This window comes from Cyprinus carpio, chromosome A9 (assembly GCF_018340385.1).
Source record: "Cyprinus carpio isolate SPL01 chromosome A9, ASM1834038v1, whole genome shotgun sequence".
Classification (NCBI taxonomy): domain Eukaryota; kingdom Metazoa; phylum Chordata; class Actinopteri; order Cypriniformes; family Cyprinidae; genus Cyprinus; species Cyprinus carpio.
In genome coordinates this window covers 20546158-20565962 of record NC_056580.1, presented here as the reverse complement: position 1 = coordinate 20565962, position 19805 = coordinate 20546158, and the positions used below count along the sequence as shown (strand labels likewise).

Below are 19805 nucleotides of genomic sequence, written 5' to 3'. Positions count from 1 at the left end.
AGTTGGTTGAAATCACCATGGGCCCCTATAATTGTCACCACCTTTTACCCCACTAGCGATGGCCCTGATCATCTGAGTGAAAATACATGCTCTAATTTTTGTAGTTTCTGTCAGGTTTGAGAATCACACTTAAATGTATTTAGCTGATTAAATAATATGTAGGCTACTTTTAAACCCACTAACAATTAGGTTGGTTTAGGCCAGGGGTGTCAACTCAATTCGTGGAGGGCTGGAGCCCTGCAGAATTTAGATTGAACCCTAATTAAACACACCTGATCAGGCTGATCAAGTCCTTCAAGCTTATTTGAAAACTAGATGGTATGTGTGTTGGAGTAGGGGATGGAACAAAACTTTGAGTGGCCCAGGCACTCCAGAAATAGATAACGTACAGTGACCATGCATTACAGGGATAGTTTACACAAAAAATTAGAATTCTGTCATCATTTACTTACCCTCAAGTTGTCCTGAACCTGTATGGGGTTCTTTCTTGTGTGGAACATAAAAGAAGAATCCTGGAGAATGTTGGTAACCAAACCATTGGGGGTAGCCATTAGATACTGTATTTTGATAATGACCAACTGATTCTACATTACACAACTATTTACCAACAGAAAAAAAAGAAAAAAAAGGAATATGGAATAATATCATTTGAGCTGAAATTATTTTATTATGTGAGAAGAAAGAGATTGCAGAGTCGTGATCAACCTGTCTGTGTTTAATTAGAACAAAAATGGCCATATGACATTATCCCACTTAACAAATTAATAAATACATGGAAATTAAATACTTAATTGAAATGATTTTATTATCTTTCTTGTAGAGAAAGCAGAGAAAAAATATACATGCATTGGTAGGAAACATGACTTACTTTGAACGCACCCCAGCATGCCATGAGAAGATGCTGCAGACATCTATTGAAGATTGTGTTTTCAGTACACAGAATGCAAGGTCTGCCGTAGACTGCCCACACATTCACAGTCCATGGCTCGCTCCAGGGAAAGCACTTGTGCCTGCACAGCAATGACCCCCTCCAAAGCACAAGCAGTTCAGAGGCTTTCAGGATAAAACTTCCTTTATGCGCAGAACTATTTTTTCTTAAGCATAGTCATAGCTGTGTGTGGCAAAAAAAACCTTTCATATTCAATTACATTGAATTCAGTTCTGCTGCTAACCTCTTAAAAAAAAAAAAAAAAAAAAAAAAAAAACCTCTATACCTATATTCTCATGCAACCATGTGAATATGAATAACTGAGATAGCAAGCAAACGTGTTGTTTTCTGAATATCTGCTTCTCAAATTGTTGCCATGATGTGTAAAAATTAAGATATTCTTGCACTGTTGAAAATTTTAGCTTTTGAAATAATGCAACATGCTTTTTTCTTTATTAATTTACTTCAAGTAAATGTACTGACTGAACGTAATATGTCAATTTGCCATTAAAGGGTTAGTTCACCCAAAAATGGAAATTCTGTCATTAATTACTCACCCTCATGTCGTTTCATACCTTTAAGACCTTCGTTCATCTTCGGGAACACAAAATGAAGATATTTTTGATGGAATCTGAGAGCTGTCTGAACCTGCATAGACAGCAATGCAACTGAAATGTTCCCAGGTCCACGTAGCAAGGAGATCTTTAAAATGTAAAATGTAAAATCTGTGACATAAGTGGTTCACCCGCAATTATACAAAGCTACGAGAATACTTTTTGTGTGCAAAAAAATTAAATAAATAAATAACAAAATAAAATAACATTTTATTCAACAATTTGTCTCCTCCGCATCACCCTGGTACGGTGACGAGTATGTTTTTCGCATGTTTTTAGTGTAGTCACTTTGTTAGTTCAATTAATTTGTAACCATACAAATAAATAACCTCACGGCATACCCACAGATGGTTCACTTGCGTGCTGGTACTGCAAGTGTGGATGGCCAAATACTCAAAATACAGGGGGCTTTATTTACTGATTGCTTATTAATGTAAATATGTTCTGTAACAGTGCTTTCAGTCATTGATTTAATGGTTATTTCAAAACTGTTAAATTAGATCAGGGGTTTTCAAACTTTTTTGTCAGCCGAACCCCTTTGACCTAAATTATGTACTTGAAGTACCCCCTGAGATTTTATTTAATGGCACATTTGCATGTTTAACTTTATTTTATTTTTATATCAGTTTTAATGTTTTAGTAGTATTTACATAGCTATTGTTATTAGTACACTCAACAAATTATAAAAAATCATATTACTGTAATTTACAATGTAATTAAATTTTTTTTTCACAATATGTTTTTTTTTTTTTTTTTTTTTATATACAGGGTTTCCCAAAAAGAGAATTATTTTTTATACATACAAGAAACAACACTTACAAAAAACTTTTAAATAACTTTAACATTTTCTAATCAAAAAATTAATAATATTAACTATTAACGCCATCGAGAGAAATAGGCTCTCGATGGGGTGTAGCCAACTCACGAGTTGCTTGACCCCCTGCAATTCCCTCACGAACCACCAGGGGTTCGCAAACCCCACTTTGGGAAACCCTGAATTAGATAAAATATAAATATTTAGGTGCCTTTATTGAGCTTGCATTTATCAGACATTTTTTGTTGTATAGATGCTTAGTTATAATTTGGTGAATACTTAATTGTTCTACTGTATTGTTTATTGTGAGTTTACTTCTATAGGGCATTTTTTTTTGTTTTTAATGTTGGTTACTGAGCATAACTGCTCAGTAAATGGTTCACAAGTGTTCCCTTTACATTAAGGTTCATTTTGACAGGCTACTAACATTTATAACTCATTAATAAATGGTTCACGGGTGTTCAATTTACATTATAGTGCACTTTCACAGGTTATTAACGTTTATAATATGTTTATGCACATCAAGGAGAACATAGAGCTTGTTGTCTGAATGAATACACAAATACTTTTAGTTCCAGTGGCTCAGTGGTAGAACATTGTTAGCAGTGCAAAAGGTTGTGGGTTCGATTCCCAGGGGAACACATGTTAGGTAAAAAAATAAAAATAAAATGTTAGCCTGAATGCACTGTAAGTCGCTTTGGATAAAAGCGTCTGCTAAATGTAAATGTAGACAATCTGATTTTGTAGAGGAAAAACTGCACAACGCAATGTGACCAAAAAATAAATAAATACAAATAAAAAACTACAATATAGATAAAATTAGCAAACTGTTGAACAATGCAACCATTTAATTATTCATAGCCCAATGCGTGCTGGGAAGACAGCAAAGAGGATTTTATCTCTTTTCTGTTACCTTTTTGATCTCATCATGAATTCAACTTGCCAGCTACGTTTGTTGTTTGAACTTTAAAATTGGGATGCATTGATGTGTTAGAGGTTGTTAGAACTTTAGAATATTAAAGGAATAGTTAACCCAAAAATGATCATTTGCTTATAATTTACTCACCCTCAGGCCATCCAGATTTTTTTTTTTTTTTTTTTTTTTTGCATCTGCAGTGAATCAGTGCCATCAGAATGAGAGTTCAAACAGCTGATAAAAACATCAAAATAATCCACATGACTCCAGTCCATTAACATACTGTGAAGAAAAAGGCTATGTGTATAAAAAACAAATGCATGACGTTTTAACTTTAAACCATTGCTTCTGGCCAAAATAACTCTTCCTCCAGTGAAAATGTCCATGTTGTTCTCTCACGTCAAAATCCACCAACATATTTGTTTATGTTTCATGTTTTGAACAATTTTCCCTTGTAAATAGTGCTTGATTTGTGCATACTGTATTCTCCTCCAGATTCAAATGGGACAACTTTTTCACTGGATAAAGCAATATTTTGTATAGAGGAATCTTATAGCTGGTAGCAATGCATGGTTTGGAGTTTTAAAAAAGTCTTAATGATGGACTGAAGTCATGTGGATTTTTGTGATGTTTTTATCAGCTGTTTGGACACATTCTGACTGCACCCAGACGATCCACTGGTAAGAGATGTAATGCTTTTCTAATCTATTTTAATGAACAAATAAACAAGAGCAAATCTGCAGCAAATTTTCATTTTGGGTGGACTATTCCTTTAAGCACACACACACACACACACAAAAAAATGAATCCAATAATGGAGTATATCTTCAGTTATTTTTCAGCATTATTTACTGTATCTATTAGTCATTTCTTACATTGCAGTCTTATAAGTTGCTGTTGTTATCTGTGGAGTTTCAGTTGTTTTAGTTCAGTTTCAGCTTTTTTTTTTTTTTTTTTTTTCTCCGTAGCCATAATAAAGTGCTGAGGTCCATTGTGTAGCAATTGAGCTTCTTCTTAAAATGGCCATCCCTTTCTTAAAGGTCAGCAATTAAAAGGATTGCAGTTTCTCCAAGTTAAACGAGGCCCAGTGTCAAACAGCTATATTGTTAAGACTCCAGGGAGAGGAGGTATCAAAATCTTGCCATCAGTAATTAAATAATAGCATGTCAGTGATTCAAAACTCATTAAAAATGTTGCTCTAGCTTTATTATAAAGTTTGCCATGCATTTGACACAGAAATTCAAAAACTGCACTAATTGGTATGGCATATACTACAACTGAACTAAACCATCATCTATAACTGGTCTAAAGCATAATAATCATGGAAGCCAAAATCTGTTCAGTGCAACATGAGTGATCAGTAGTTTTGCTTTGTTAACTATAAATTTTTGTTGGTTATGTTTATTTTGTACCAGTCCATAGTTTGGGGTTGGTTTATAAACAGTTTATTTGTATGCGTCTATTCAGCAAGGAGGCAATAAATTGATCAAAAGTGACAGTGAAGACATTTTCGGAACTTTCTATTCATTAAAAATATACTTTAAAAATGTAAAGTTTCCGTAAGCATCTAGCAAAGCAATTGTTTTCAGCATTATTAATAATAAGTAACCTTATTATTATTTTTATTTTTTTTCTGGGATTTGCATCACCATTCCATGCACTCTTAGTCTATCTTCTCACCTTTAACCTTAATTACCAAGACACAGAGAGAACGGGGAATGCAAAAATGTGAATCCCTTGTACTAATAATTATTCTAGTGACGTTGTGGAGGGTTTTGGCCCTGTCAATAGCTGTGATGCTCACAGCGAACCTCCTGGACCTGCTGAAGTTCCACAGGCCCACTGGCACATGTGTGAACATGACACCTCAGTGCCCCGTTGATATCACACCCATGTTTAATCAGGAGCCTCTGTGAATTTTGGCACACACACACACACACATTTGCAGGAGCAATAAGCAATAATACAACATACACGCCGATACTGAGTGGACTTTGTCTTTTTTATGATCTAAAGCTGTGTTTTTTAAACTAGAGTTTGGAAAAAGAATGCAAAGGTCTACAGAAAATATCTATAAATACTAAGCCAAAATACTAAATAATAATCAAAAAAGTATGTATGTATGTATATATACAGTATATATAGCTTGTGGTCAGTAAGTTTTTTGTTTTGTTTTTTTCTGGAAAGGTGCAATAAATTGACCAAAAGTGACAGTAACAACTTTTACTTTGTTTAAAATAATGCATTTCAAATAAATTCTGTGCTTTTAAACTTTCTGTTTTCAATGTTGATAATCAGAGCTGGGTAGATTACTTATGAATTGTAATCAGTTACTGATTACAGATTACATGACAAAATTTGTAGTCAGTAATATAATCTCTTAAATTACACATTTTTGGTAACGTAATCTGATTACTTTTGGATTACATTTAGATTACATTTGTGCTAACCCTTGTTTGATATCACATATATTGAATTAGTCTAATCTTGTACTATTTTGACCTATACAAAGAAAAAAATATATTCCACAAAATGTATTTAATTCACCAACAAGAGCCACAATAACTTATTTTTCAAGTGCAATGTATGGACAGTTAATACTTACAAAATACTAACACTAATGTACCTTGCTGTTAGTGTTTGCTAGTAACACTGAATAAAACAAAATCACATCTAATGATTTTAAAGGATATTTACTTATAATTAAGTAAATTTAGAAAACAGCTACATTACAAAAAACAATATTGAAAAACATAAAATTCACAGCAATATCACTGCCAGGTCAAATATTGAATCTAATAAAACACTAGAAGTGTATATGAATGTATCAATGAAAAACATAAAAAATAGCTACATTGCAAACATGAATTTTGAAAAAGACAATTCACACAGCAATAAAATTTCTATCCATTTCTATCATCTATTTCATTTTAAGTGCATAGTAACAATGAGGAAAAGACAAACAATACTACAAAAATGAATATTAAAGAACATGAAAATCACAACAATAAAACATTGCTAATATATATATATATATATATATATATATATAAAAGACCATAACTAAGTTAAATATTTTATCTCAAAACACTTGAAATGCATAAGGTAGTAACAATGATATATATTAAAGAACATATTAAAGGCTATGTTCCCCTCCATTTTCCATTATCTTGTTGCTGATTTCTTCTGAGCGCGATTCTGACACCCCTCCCCTTCTCCGCCGGAAAAACTCGAAAAATCACTAATGTATATATTCGGCAGGTTTAACAAAAAAAAATATGCATGTTAAAAAAAAAGGAAATTTAGGAGAATCAATGAATTGAGAACAACTTATTACTATTGTGTAAATAATATGTAATCATGTTATCTATAAAAAAGTAACTGTAGTCTGATTACGAGTATTTAAAAAAGTAGTTTACTCTAATTACAAGTACTTGAGTTTTGGAATCTGATTACGTAATCCAGATTACATGTAATCCGTTACTACCCAGCTCTGTTGATAATAATAAGAAATATTTCTTGAGCACCAAATAGCATATTACAATGATTTCCTGAGGACCATGTGAGACTGAAGACTGGAATAATGGCTGCTGAAAATTCAGCTTTGTTAAAAATGTTATATTTGTTCATTTCTAATTGCTATTTGTCATTTTAAAATATATATTATACACAATATATTTACATATTTCACATGTTAAATATGTTACATTAGTTAAGTGCTATTCTTCATTTAAATATACACTTTTTATATATAAATATATTTTTTAACAAACATTCAAGTGGTAGCACTGTCAAAAGAAGGATACTGTTCAGCTTTATGCAAATGAAAGTCAAAAAATATCCTGGTGGCAGCCAATCACTGTGAGGTGAAGGCAACGTTGTGACATCTGTCATGAGCGTTTCAAAGTCTGCACACAGACAGTGCTGGAGCTTCTTAAATTAAAACTTGTTTTGAGTTATAATGAAATGGAAAGAGGCTGGAAAGCAGAATTAGAATAAATAGGGAGCTTTCATGGGATTTCTTACAGTCTTGCTAAGTGGAATGGCTTAAAAGATGCTTCCCAAGGTCTTGGAGGGATTGTTAATCATGGGTGGCGATAACATCTATTTGTTAAACTAATTGTTTCAGTTTAAAAAATTAATAAACAATTGATTTAACCTTAAAGCCCATAACAGCAGTGAATCCTGGCATTGTCAGCACATAGCATGCCCATGCAAAATCCTGCCTACAATATGTTGCGTATTCACACTTGAGACAAACTCAATCAAGGATGATTTAATAGCTCAAATTTAATAACAGCGCTTTATGAAATTAAAATATGACATTTGCCACCTCTTCACACCAGGAGGGCTATCTGACATATTTATAAGCCGGCTCTAAAGACATACAAATGTTGAACTTAAAATTCAGCAAGCATAGTTAGAGAGCCTTTTTGTCACAAAAGCTTATGTGATTGTCTCTTTAAACATCTCTATCAAAGGCTTTAGAGATAATATAATTACAATACAATTCAAGCTCTTATGAAAATAGATGAGGAAAATTAAAAAGGAGAGATTTTAAATTCACACTAAAGTTATTTTGTTTAAACATTCTAACAAGCCATGGCATTCAAACTGTTTGTTTACGGTTAAAAATTTGTTGTGTGGACACAGAGACACGCATGCATTTGTCTCTGAGGTTACTTTCTGTCCTCACATACAGTCATACACTCTTTCCAGGCAGACATGGGAAAGTGCACAATGCACTAAAAAATGCTTGACTAAATACTGCCATCTACAGAAAACGATGGATGTTAGTCATAAAATCACCCCACAATCCTTTACATTTATTACTCGGAACTGAATGAGGAAAGTAAGGTGCATTACTTCATGGCCTTGAAACGATGAGAAGACAAATATGGATGAAGAAATAAAGACTATATTTCAGCCGCAAACTGTGGATATGAGGCTGAAGCAAACCATGGCAGCAGTATGTCTGTCGTGTGAAAGATCCGATGGCGATGTCCGTAAAGTCACACCAGCCTCAGCCTGAGCCCTGCCTGTGGTGCAGTACAGCACAGTGGGATGTAATGAAAGAGGGCATGTCAATACAAGCAAAGGATTTGGCTGGACTAGTCATTTTGTTCTTTGCTGGAGTTCTTTGACTGGCTGTCTATTATGTTGGAGCGAAGCTCTTTATGAAAGGAGTTGTGTCAGAGCAGGCTGCCCTCATTCCTCCTCTGCAGTGTGGTAATGATGCTTTATCACTTTGCCTGTGACAGGCCTGTTTCCCTCTTTTGCTCAGTAATAAAGGTTGGCTGAGCTCCAGAGGGATCCTGTGATGCTGAAGGGATGGACAGATGATGCTCAATGGAATTGAAATTTAACCTAAAGGTAATTTCTCTGATCTGCACTTATGCACTCACGGGTGACCAGGCGCATGCACACACAGTCCGATCTTCCTCCGTCGGCCACACTACCATCAACTGGTCATGGATGAGCAGTTTAGCTGGAGGCTGAGACAGGTTTCCAAAGCATAATCACGGCTGGTCATCATCCTGCAGGCAAGGAAAGAGAGAGAGAGAGAGAGACAGATGGAAAAAGTGCATATGAGAGCGAAAGAAGCCTTGGAGGGAAGGAGCAGAAGATGAGTGCGGAGCCATGGGACGAGGCTTCCGTTAGATACCTCACTAATGACTAATGAATCCTCTTTCCTCGCTGATTGAGATTAAGAGGCGCCGGACAGCAAGCCTGCAGGGGTCAGCAATGAGTTAGGTCCCTTTACCTCCTACAACCGCTCTACAACCATCCATCTCATCGTCTTACTTTCTCTCCCAGTGTCCCTCTTCTCTTGAATCACTCAATGCTGTTTAACCCTCCAGAGACCCACACCACGTGGTCCTGAAACTTGTTTTGAAGCTTGTTTCGCATTGCATGCTTAAGCAGTATGTAAGTGAATCAGCACATTAACTGCGACAGCAGGCCAAAGTTCACACTGGCAGCATTTCTGCTGCTTACTGAAAATAGAGTTTTTTTTTACATTAAAGGGACAGTTCAGAGAAATTAAAATTCTGTCATAATTTACTCACCCTCATGACATTCCAAACTTGTATGACTGACTTTCTTCTGTGGAATGTATAAGAAGATATTCTGAAGTATGCTGGTAACCAGTTTCGGTTCCTATTGACTTGTACAATGGAAAAAATACAATGGAAGTCAATAGGAGCCACATTTTGAAGTACTAAATTTATTGAACCTAAAACTGATAGATAGATAGATAAATAAATAAATAAATAAATAAAATAAAATCTAAATGGAAAGGCTAATGAAAACGTTAAAGTGCACAACAAAACTAATAATTATTTATATAAAAAAATCATATATATATATATATATATATATATATATATATATAAATACAATAATATATTAACATAAATACTGAACAGTATTTTTAAGTGGACTATCCACCCAGCATTTTTTAAAGCCTGTAATTTATAAAATGGCCATTGTGGGACATTATTAATTATTAAAAACCTGATCATTTTGCAGTATAATTTAAATGAGAAGAGGAATTACATTTGCATTCGAACAGTGAGTAAACTAAACAGAACACAATCTAGACCTAATAATGCAGTTATACGTCTAAAACATCAAGATTTATTCAGAATAAAAAGTGTTAGCTTGGTGTTTGACACTACGAAACTTGGATCAAACCAAAAAAAAAAAAAACATTTCAATGTTAGAGGTTGACTCTATTTTATGTTACCTCATAAAAGCCTATATTGCAAAAGATAAATATGTTCATTGTGCATTTTCAACATATTTTCTGCTGAACACTGCAAAAATAGGCTCAGTTCCATATTACACTGCATACACAAGCACTGTGAATGCTGCAACCTGTTAATATTGGTGCCAATATAAATATGTTGCACTTAGTCATTACTAATACAAGAAAATGCAATAAGTCACTACTTTAATAGTCTCACATATACAGACTTGACCAAATTTGGCCCACAATGTAGCTTATTCTGACAAAGAATTCTGTTCTTGTAGCGCAAACAGTAAAGCATGACATTAGCAACACCACAGTTTTCAATGGATAGCTTGTAAGTCAATTTTAATAAAAGAGTCTGCCAAACGCATACAAGCTCATTTAAATGTAAAATACCTACCTGCTTAAACAGGAAAAATCTTTTTGAATGGCATGTATTACAAACATCAAGGGCCAGATTTACTAAACAGGACAAATTAGCGTGAGAGTGGAATTCCAAAAAAAAAAAAAAAAAAAAAACACTAATGGGAGTGGAAATTTCTGCGGGTAATTTACAGACAATGCGCGAATGAAAGAACAAAGACGCAGCCAGATCATTTCCATAATGACCAACACAATCTACCAAGAGCAGCGCAAACGTCCACTTTAAGACATGCTTTTTAGGAGCATTAAATAATATCGCAAATACAAGTAATTTGTGATTCATTTCAAAACTCCATTCCCATTTAACCTTGCAAACTTTGCCAAATTCAGTAATTCCTGTGGTTCTTCCTCAGAAGTGCTTGTTGAATCAACCAAGCTTAAATAAACATAATATAAACCTTAAAATACATTATATTTTTGTGAGATAATTTCTATGCTAATATAGTATTTAAGAATATTTTGAATTAGCTTTTATTTTTATATTTTCAGTTTTCAAATTAATTCTAAATATATATTTTTTAATATTTCTATTTTAATTTTATTTCAGTTTTAGTTTAATTTTACCGATTCAAATTATTTCTTATTATATTTTTCATCTACTATTTATATTTTATTTCAGCATTATTTAAATTAACACTTTTTTAAATAGTTTAAATAAAATTTTAACAACATTAAATAAAATTATATGTTTTCTACATAGTGCTTGTCATGTGTGCAGTACACATCAGATGGTAAGTATGGTCTGTGGGTGTGCCGTCTGAGAATACCAATGCTGAACCCTTACTGCTCAATGGTTACTCAGTGCTTTCATGGTCCAGTAACCCCCCAAATCGAAACACTGACAGAACTCTGCCAAAGTGAGTCTTTTAAGTTGCATTGGCGGAGAGCCATTGCCTAACACTTACTTGGATATACATACACAGGCAATGACGCTGTCTGCGTGGTGCCATAACAGCATCATCCTGCCTGTGCGGGGTGACGGCAGCAGTGAGTCACATGTGATAAAATCTCCATCCTTACCTTTGACTCCACACAAGAACATGAATGGCCAATTCAAGTCAATGGCCATTTCAAAAACTTGACATTTGACCAGCCTGTGAATTCTGCTCAACACATTCTGTCCTTTCACAGGTTCTAGCAGTCAGGATTAGAAACTCATTTTATCCAAAGCTCTTTTACTGCTGGCTCGGTCAATATTGCCTGACAGGGAAGGAAATTCATTCCATTCCATTTGCAGGGCTGGAATTATTATGTTTGCTGTTGCTAAATACTCCCTTCACCTTAGGTCGGCATTGTGCCATCTGGTATCAGTGCCAAGCAAGAATCATAATGAAAGAACGACCACCTATTCAAGACATTCAGAGTATTTGTTCTTTCTTTTCATATAACTCATATTTTATATAATTTATTAGATTTCTTATAATTTCATGGGATTTCATAGAATTGTTAACGCTTGAAAACCATCCTACTTCATGCAAATATTTCCAAAAGTTTTTTTTTTTTTTTTTTTTTTTTTTTTTGCATAGCGCAGTATACAGTATGTGTAACTAAAATTATCAGACTGCCTTGCTGCTGCTTATTTCCAAGGGTGATAATGTTCATTTGTCTCAGTGTATATTGATTTGATGGCTGCTTTATTAATATGCAACTGGGATATTAATTGTGTAAGAGGCCTGTTGCCAGGCTGGAATCAGTTTGCAATTTATGATGAAACTCCGTGATATAAAACATATTTGTTTGAGCCAGCAAGTGTCTATAGGGGAGGGGAGAAAACAACAACAACAAAAAACATAAAGACTGGTGAAAAAGTGGAACGAAGCAATGAGAGGACAAAACTAAGGGGAAAGTCAGAGGGTGAAATAAAGGTGCCACAAAGCTCTCAATGCTTCCAAATACCGTTGATGGTGTTTTTTGGAAGCTAACACTTAAGAAATGTTATACCCCTGTGTATAGTTAGTGTGAGCAAAACAGATCAATGAAAGTACATCTTCTCACCTTAATATTTCTATGTACTCACACAGAGAAGAAACCATTTTCCTTGGGGAGAATTTGAGTTTGTTTCTTTTAATAAAAAAAAAAAAAACCTTTATTCAACATTACACTTTTGATAATATAGGCTATATATATATATATATATATATATATATATATATATATTATATATATATATATATATATATATATATATATTATATATATATATAGCAAATGAACAAAAATTCATCTTGAGTCAAGGACTGAAATAACCCTCCCAGACTTCACACCGAATTGACAATGCGAATCAATACAGCCAAATGGCTTTAAAATTTTGTGTGCATCTGTGACAACTGTTGCTACCAATGAAGGTGGGTCAAAACTTTCTGGTGGGCTTTGAACATTAACTTTTCACCTACATAGTAAAAACATCAAAAACGTGGACCTCACTTTAAGAAATAAAGCAGATTATTGCAAGCCCTTTTGAAGTAAACTAACTTAACATTTGTTCAACTGAAACTAAATAGCTAAACAGGAAATCTAACAACATATTCTTTTTTAATGAGTTGCAGGATACAATTGTATTAGTTTGTGAAAACAAGTTAACGTCTTGAATTATAAAGACAGTCAACTCAATATTTAAAGCTAAATTAATTCAGAAACTTAAACCATCCCCTTTGACTTTGCTTGTTCAATAACCACAAAATATCTTCTTCAGTCAATAAATTTAAATTATAAATTTAAAATACAACTTTATCATAATTAAAATTTTATATATGGGTTCAACTGATAAAGTTAGCACAGCTCTGCAAAGCAAAGATCATGCAGTATTTGGAGATAAGAAAGCAAGGCAGACACGGCCATCACTTCAATAGTTTCAAACAGATGGCAGACAAACTTCGGCGCTTAATACACAACAATTGTTGAGCGCTGAACAAACTTCGGCGCTCAACAAACATCATTAAGGAAAAAGATGAGCTCTGAACACCATCACCACACAACAAATAACTAACAGTGATGATAAAACGACAGCAGCAGCCGCATAAATAAAGCCAGTAAACAATATAATAATAATAATCCTATAACACTATCTTTATCATTTTTATGCCACATACATGTTGGGAACAAAAAAAAACAAAACAAAAAAAACAAAAACAAAGTGATGTAGCAATGGGTTATGTTCAAATGGGATGGCAGCTTACTATTTACTGAATACTACAGTGTACTGTATACTGAATACACTGTGTACAAGTTTTTAAGTGTATAAAAATAATAAATATATAAAACAGTACAGATTATGCAATGATAAAATTTTTTAAAATGCTACAGTCACATTACCTAACTGTTTGCTAATGATCACATCATGTTTTATTTTTGTGTTTAATTTACTGTCCATTTATCATCTTTTAAATGCAATATTTTGCATTTTATCTAATTTTGAATGAATGAATGAATGAATGAATGAATGAATGAATGAATAAATGAATAAATCTGATTAAATGACTTACCATATACTGTAGATTCTGTTCAATTGAATAATTCAATAATAATTTCAATAATACTTTAATTTAAAACACTCACTGCGTTTAGAATTGCTTTTTTTCACAGTCTTTTGCCTTGCAACAATTAACCTTACACATTAAACAAGAATATTGATCAAAGCAGATTATTATTTTTTTATTTTTATTTTCATTTTATATACAGAAAAAAAACTAATATATTTCATCTTTAACTTCACATATTGTCATATGACAAATGGAGAAAAAAAACATCTGGATAATTTTTTTGTACATTGACAACAAAAAATGCCATTTTGTCATGTTGTTGTTTTTAACTTCTGGCAGTCTGATCAAATAATAAGGCAAGAGTAAGATCCTCAGTGGAAACTGAAGGAAAATCAAGTGTGTGCTTTACTGTATAAGTATGCTCAGTATATTTTGAATAAAATATATGTGTATATTTTAGCAAACTGAAATTCTATTCTATTCCATGTACATGGAAAACCCTGCATACTGCAAACATTATTCATACTGCATACTGAAGAAACAGCAACATTAGTATTGTATAATATTTCAAATATAAACATGTTTTATCCATAGTCCCAGGTTAGGACGATTAGAACAACAATGGGTGGAAAATTGTTAGTCTATGATGTGTTTGTACTATAAAAACTTTACATTCCCTAGTAAATGTGAGTGAAAAAAATACTGATTTCTGCTTTGGTTGCAAGTGAGAACTGCACAAGCAAGTAGTCATCAATTGCTGTCAGACTGAGTATCTAATTAAGGTCAAATTATTTTTCTTTGTTAGCAAAAAGTTGATATTACACACATACGGAAAATGTTCAACAGTTTGCCTTTTGTTTGGACAATGATTTTAGTGTGTGCGTATATGTGTCAAATGGGGCTTTCTCATTAGGCCTCAGCAGGCCGTTCCTAAACCGCACTGTCAACAGAAAGCCACAGTTTACAACTCATAATCAAGATTTATCAAAGCTGACACTTTGTGGTCAAAGAATACCACCTCTTGCATTTGCCTGTATGATTGACTGAGAAAGGCTGAACTGTGTCAGGTGGAATTTATGCTTTAGCTCAAACCGCAGAATGAAGAGCACTGATATTAATTAATCAATATTTAAATATTGCCTTTGGATCTCTTTGCTAACCCTACAGCTGTTTCTCATTTCAAATGCGACCTCTGGAACATGCAGCCTTCGAAATGAGAGACAGCACATGTTTTGTTCATTAACGACTTTCAGGGAAAGGAGCGTAGAATGTGAAGTTCAAGTACTCAAGAGCGCAAAAATGCCATGTATTTCTTATTTTATACAGTGTTCCAACCATATCAGTGGAAGATGTGCATGTGTGCTGTTTGATTCAATTCGTTAATCACAGAAATAAGTGCATATTCTAAATAAAAAAGGTTTATTGACTCTATAAAAGAGAATATGTTTTTATAGGTGGAGATCTAAACAGATTTTTTCAAGAGATCTGCATCTACCCTTAAAGGCAGGGTAGGCGATTTGGTTTAAAAAAAAATTTTTGCTATGCTGGTCAAAAGTCGCTTCACATTCTAGAAGTAGTCTAAATGAATTTATATCATCTGTGGAAGGCGTAGGACCATAAAATGTTCGCCCAGTCATATCCACTGGTCCGAGGGCTACAATAGGTTGTTCTACCTGCCTGTCAACATATGAATTTGCATACCTCTATCCACCCTGTTTGCACAGACATGATACGTCATCAGCGTGTTACATTATGCAATTGCAGACCAAACGAGAATGGAAGGTGTTATTATTGTTATATTATGCACTGGTGTTTTCTCACCAGTCAATGAGACATAAGGTAATCTGACAGCATTGCATTGAACCCTCCACAAACGTGTGCTCTCGATTCCACTTTTAATGAATAAAGTCAGTGTGAACAGGTAGCTGCGACCAGGTTCAGTATTATGACTTATTTCTGAGTGAAACAGAATGTTCTTGGCTTAATTTTAGGGCACCTTCCAAAGTTAATAGGGTCAATTTTAAACAGGTCGGTACAGGATACACTTTTTGAGCTTAGTGGAAAACTAATTGGTAAGGAACAGATGATACTGAACATTTCTTCCTTTAGTTAGCTCTGTGATTGACATCATGAAACATTGCAAAGGTTTTAATGGCTTAAAGGCTCTTTACACTTGCTGTGACTTCTAAAGTATGCGTGTGCATAGGCAACTTAATTTGCACATTATCGTTTAAGGAATTTCATGTGCAGATCAATCCCACAAAGTGAGTCATCTGTACCTCCCAATTACAAAAGATTAAAATCAGCCATGCAGGATGGAAGCACTAGTGGTGTGCTGGAGTTACTGACAGCACATAAAAAGAGAGCAATTTTAGAAGCAAGTACAAAGATGTATTATTGGTTTCATATTCAAAAGATTTGAATGAGGTTGCTTTTGACCCATAGCAGTGGTAGAATGTCATTTACAAACATGCAAGTACATTCTCAGTGCCTGGTAGAACTGAGGGAACTGGGTCCCTTATGATTAAAATCCGCATCCTTCCCCAGGGGAGTTAGTCTCCAGAGAGTTTTCATCTTACTGATGTTTTCCAGGCTTCTCGTCTCTTGAAAATGACAAAAAGCATCCCTTTGTGAGGAGGAATTTATTTGTTTAAATCATTTTGGTACCTTGTTCCACATACTTGAACTAAACTATGTTGTTTCAAATTCAATCCCAGGATGTTATGCATTCTGTAATTTAAATGCTTTTTTCTTTACCTCTAATAAAAAACAACCAATTGGGCAGTGTGATTTAGAGTTGGGTTATGGGCTTTTAATGCAATGAAAAAAAGTTTCCTGCTTTCAGGTAAACCACCTATGCATTGTTTCATAATTAATAAGCTAATAAAGACACTAGAGAAAACTAAAGCTTCTGCTGAACTCTCAGAGGTAATTAGCACCTCTATAAGCTTGCAACTTCACAGAATCCTCCTGAATAATTGTTTCTCCCACCCAAAGGATTTCATCAACCTCTGTGTGGCAAAATAGAGGAAGGAAAAAAGTGTGGAATTTTTCAGCTGTTGTTTAACATTCAGTGGAGCCTGAAATGAAACATGGTGTAGACCTGTAAATCCTGAAGTGGTATATAGTCTCTGCTTGTTTTTAAACACCGACCATGTGGATTACAAAATATAATCTGTTTTGCTATTAAAGCAAGGAATAAGGGATAAGACAATGACAAAACAACAATGATGAATGCCTGATTGGCATGGAGATCATGGGCTAACGAGCTCCAAAAGCAACAAAAAGTGCTATAAAATTACCATAATAAAAGGCAGGGCCATACCCACCTTTCAGGTCCCCAAGGTCTGGACTTCTGTATTTTTCCAATAACATAAGTTGTAAAATAATTACCTTATATTAATTCTGCCTTGGTGCAGCATGGATAAAAAGCCAAGATAACAGATTTTCTCATTTGAGATGCCTCAGCGGTAAGGGTGTGCGATATATCGTCTGCGATAATATCGTAATTGTTGTTTTAACAATGTAGTGCACAAATAAGTGCATCTTCCAAATAAAACAGGTTTATTGACTCTATAAAAGAGAATATGTTTTTATAGGTGGAGATCTAAACAGATTTTATAGAGATCTGCAAGAGATCTGCATCTACCCTTAAAGGCAGAGTAGGTGATTTGGTTTAAAAACATTTTTTGCTATCCTGGTCAAAAGTTTCTTCACATTCTAAAAGCAATCACTAAGTTAAGTGGTCTAAATGTATTTATATCATCTGTGGAAGGCATAGGACCATAAAATGTTCATTCAAAGAGACTTACGTATTAGACACCATTTTGGCTGTTTTTGATCTATTTCGCCAACAAAAATCATTCCACAGCCACAGTGCTGGTTTGCATCTCTGAGCAACATGACAGTGATTAATTCCTGAATGAATCAACCCTTTAAATTATTTGGTTAAATCGCAATGACTCACTCATTAACAGTTATTTGCTGCCACCTATTGGCGGTTTTAATTTCACATTTATTTATTTTTTAAATCATTTCAAATATCAGTATTTCACGTTTTATGTTTAATATATCAAAACATTATTTATGCATTTGTAATTGCAGTTAAATGCATTCATGTCTTCCATTAAACAGTGTGTAAACACATCTAAATTCCACTTAGATGCGTCTTCTGTGTTGATTTCATTTGCTTGGTAACAGCCCAAATGTCTTATTATTCTAATTCACTGATTAATTGTAAGAATTTGACTCAGAAGATAATGGACACTTTTAGAAAAATTGGCTTTATAAAGCTAAAAATGCCAATAAAATGTTAAAATCAGTTTAAACTTATTGGAAAATATTAATTTCTATCAGTGTGAATTAAATATATATTTAATCATTTTAGACCTGTGATTTTACTGAAGGCTACCAGGATATTAACTGAGTTTATTAATTCATAAACATAAACTATATCTTCTCTATTTTTAGTTTGTAGAATGGATCATTCATTGCAACATTTAATCTGATTCTCATGTTTAAGAATCTGTTATCTTGAAAAATAATGTATGCTATTGCCCACTGATTTGGTTTTATACCAATTTACGAGCCTTAAAACATCTTAAAATGCACACATGTAAGTCTAAATTTTCTTGGGGGAGCATGCCCCTGAAGCCCACACCAATTTTGATTTTGGGACCTCGCCACTTATAAAAACCTGCATAAAGCCCTAATAATAGGTACCACTCATTGACTATTTTCTAATCAATGTGATATGGCTTCAGTTCAGAAAACAAGAAGTTAAAATTGAGTAAATTCCATTTTGGACACAATATTTCCATTTTTTTATATTTTTTATTATTATTATTTTTTTAATTATTATTATTATTCTTGCTCCGATGATCACTTGTCGCTACCTACTGGCAGAACAGTTTAATTAACTTGCAGAAAAAGAAATAAAAAAAACTTGAAACAATCCTTCAAAGTATTTAAGACAAGAAATTTTGTTTCAGATTTATTTCTTCCAGAATTTTTTTTTTTTTTTTTTTTTTTTTTTTTGGCAGATCAGGATCTTTTTTTTTTTTTTTTTTTTTTAAGAATAAATGACTTGGTGTAAAATAAATCCATATGGTTAGAAGAGCAAGGGCTGGAGAATGCCAGCTATTCATGACAATATCTAGGGAGTTGGAGTGTTATCATTGTCATACTGTACCACACAAGCAGAAACACACATTGAAATGTGAGGGAACAATTCATATTCTGAAATATGTGTGCTTTCAGATCCAAAGCCAATTTCACATGGACAGATGAAATATTGATTTTACTGGCTAAAACTCCAGAGCTGCAGTCGTTATGCTTTAAACGTAACATCATTCAGTTTACTGAGCTCATACTCTAACAAACAGACCTTTGTGTTAAAATATGGGCACATTTTCTTTCCTTTACTTTATGAAATTCACTTTATTAAAGAACTAGCTGTATGTGGTTTGCAAGACTGTGTTTGTTTGTGCTTGTGTTCAGGCCAGCAGATCACCACTTGAGACTCTGGCCTACATTTGAAACCTGATTGCAAACTGCAAGACAATGTACTAGTAGATAATATCAGTGATATCACTCATCTAGAGTAGAAATAAAACAGATAGCAGAATACTTAAAGCTCTAGCTCATCTATCATGCATTGAAATTACAGTCAAGTCAGCGGCAGGTCACCTGAGACTAGGATTCCTTATTATTGTGGTAGAAATTTATGTCTACTGCAGAATCAAACTGCTGTGACATTAATCCTATCTCCAACCCAATGCAACTCTGGATATTCTATAAGCATGATGAGATCAAAGACCCGCAGAGGTGTTTCATTGATTGTGTGGAGGTGCTTGTGTATGTGTGTGAGACTCAGTC

General features: G+C 33.7%; 1 long non-coding RNA gene across 1 annotated transcript; it reads right to left on the bottom strand.

The window, feature by feature from the left end:
* Positions 1-7225: 7225 nt before the first annotated feature.
* Positions 7226-9459, bottom strand: LOC122146246. Its single transcript, XR_006160907.1, has 3 exons — positions 9341-9459; positions 8678-8809; positions 7226-8595 (listed from the first exon to the last, which is right to left on the bottom strand). It is a non-coding gene; the product is annotated as an uncharacterized LOC122146246 (long non-coding RNA).
* Positions 9460-19805: the final 10346 nt, after the last annotated feature.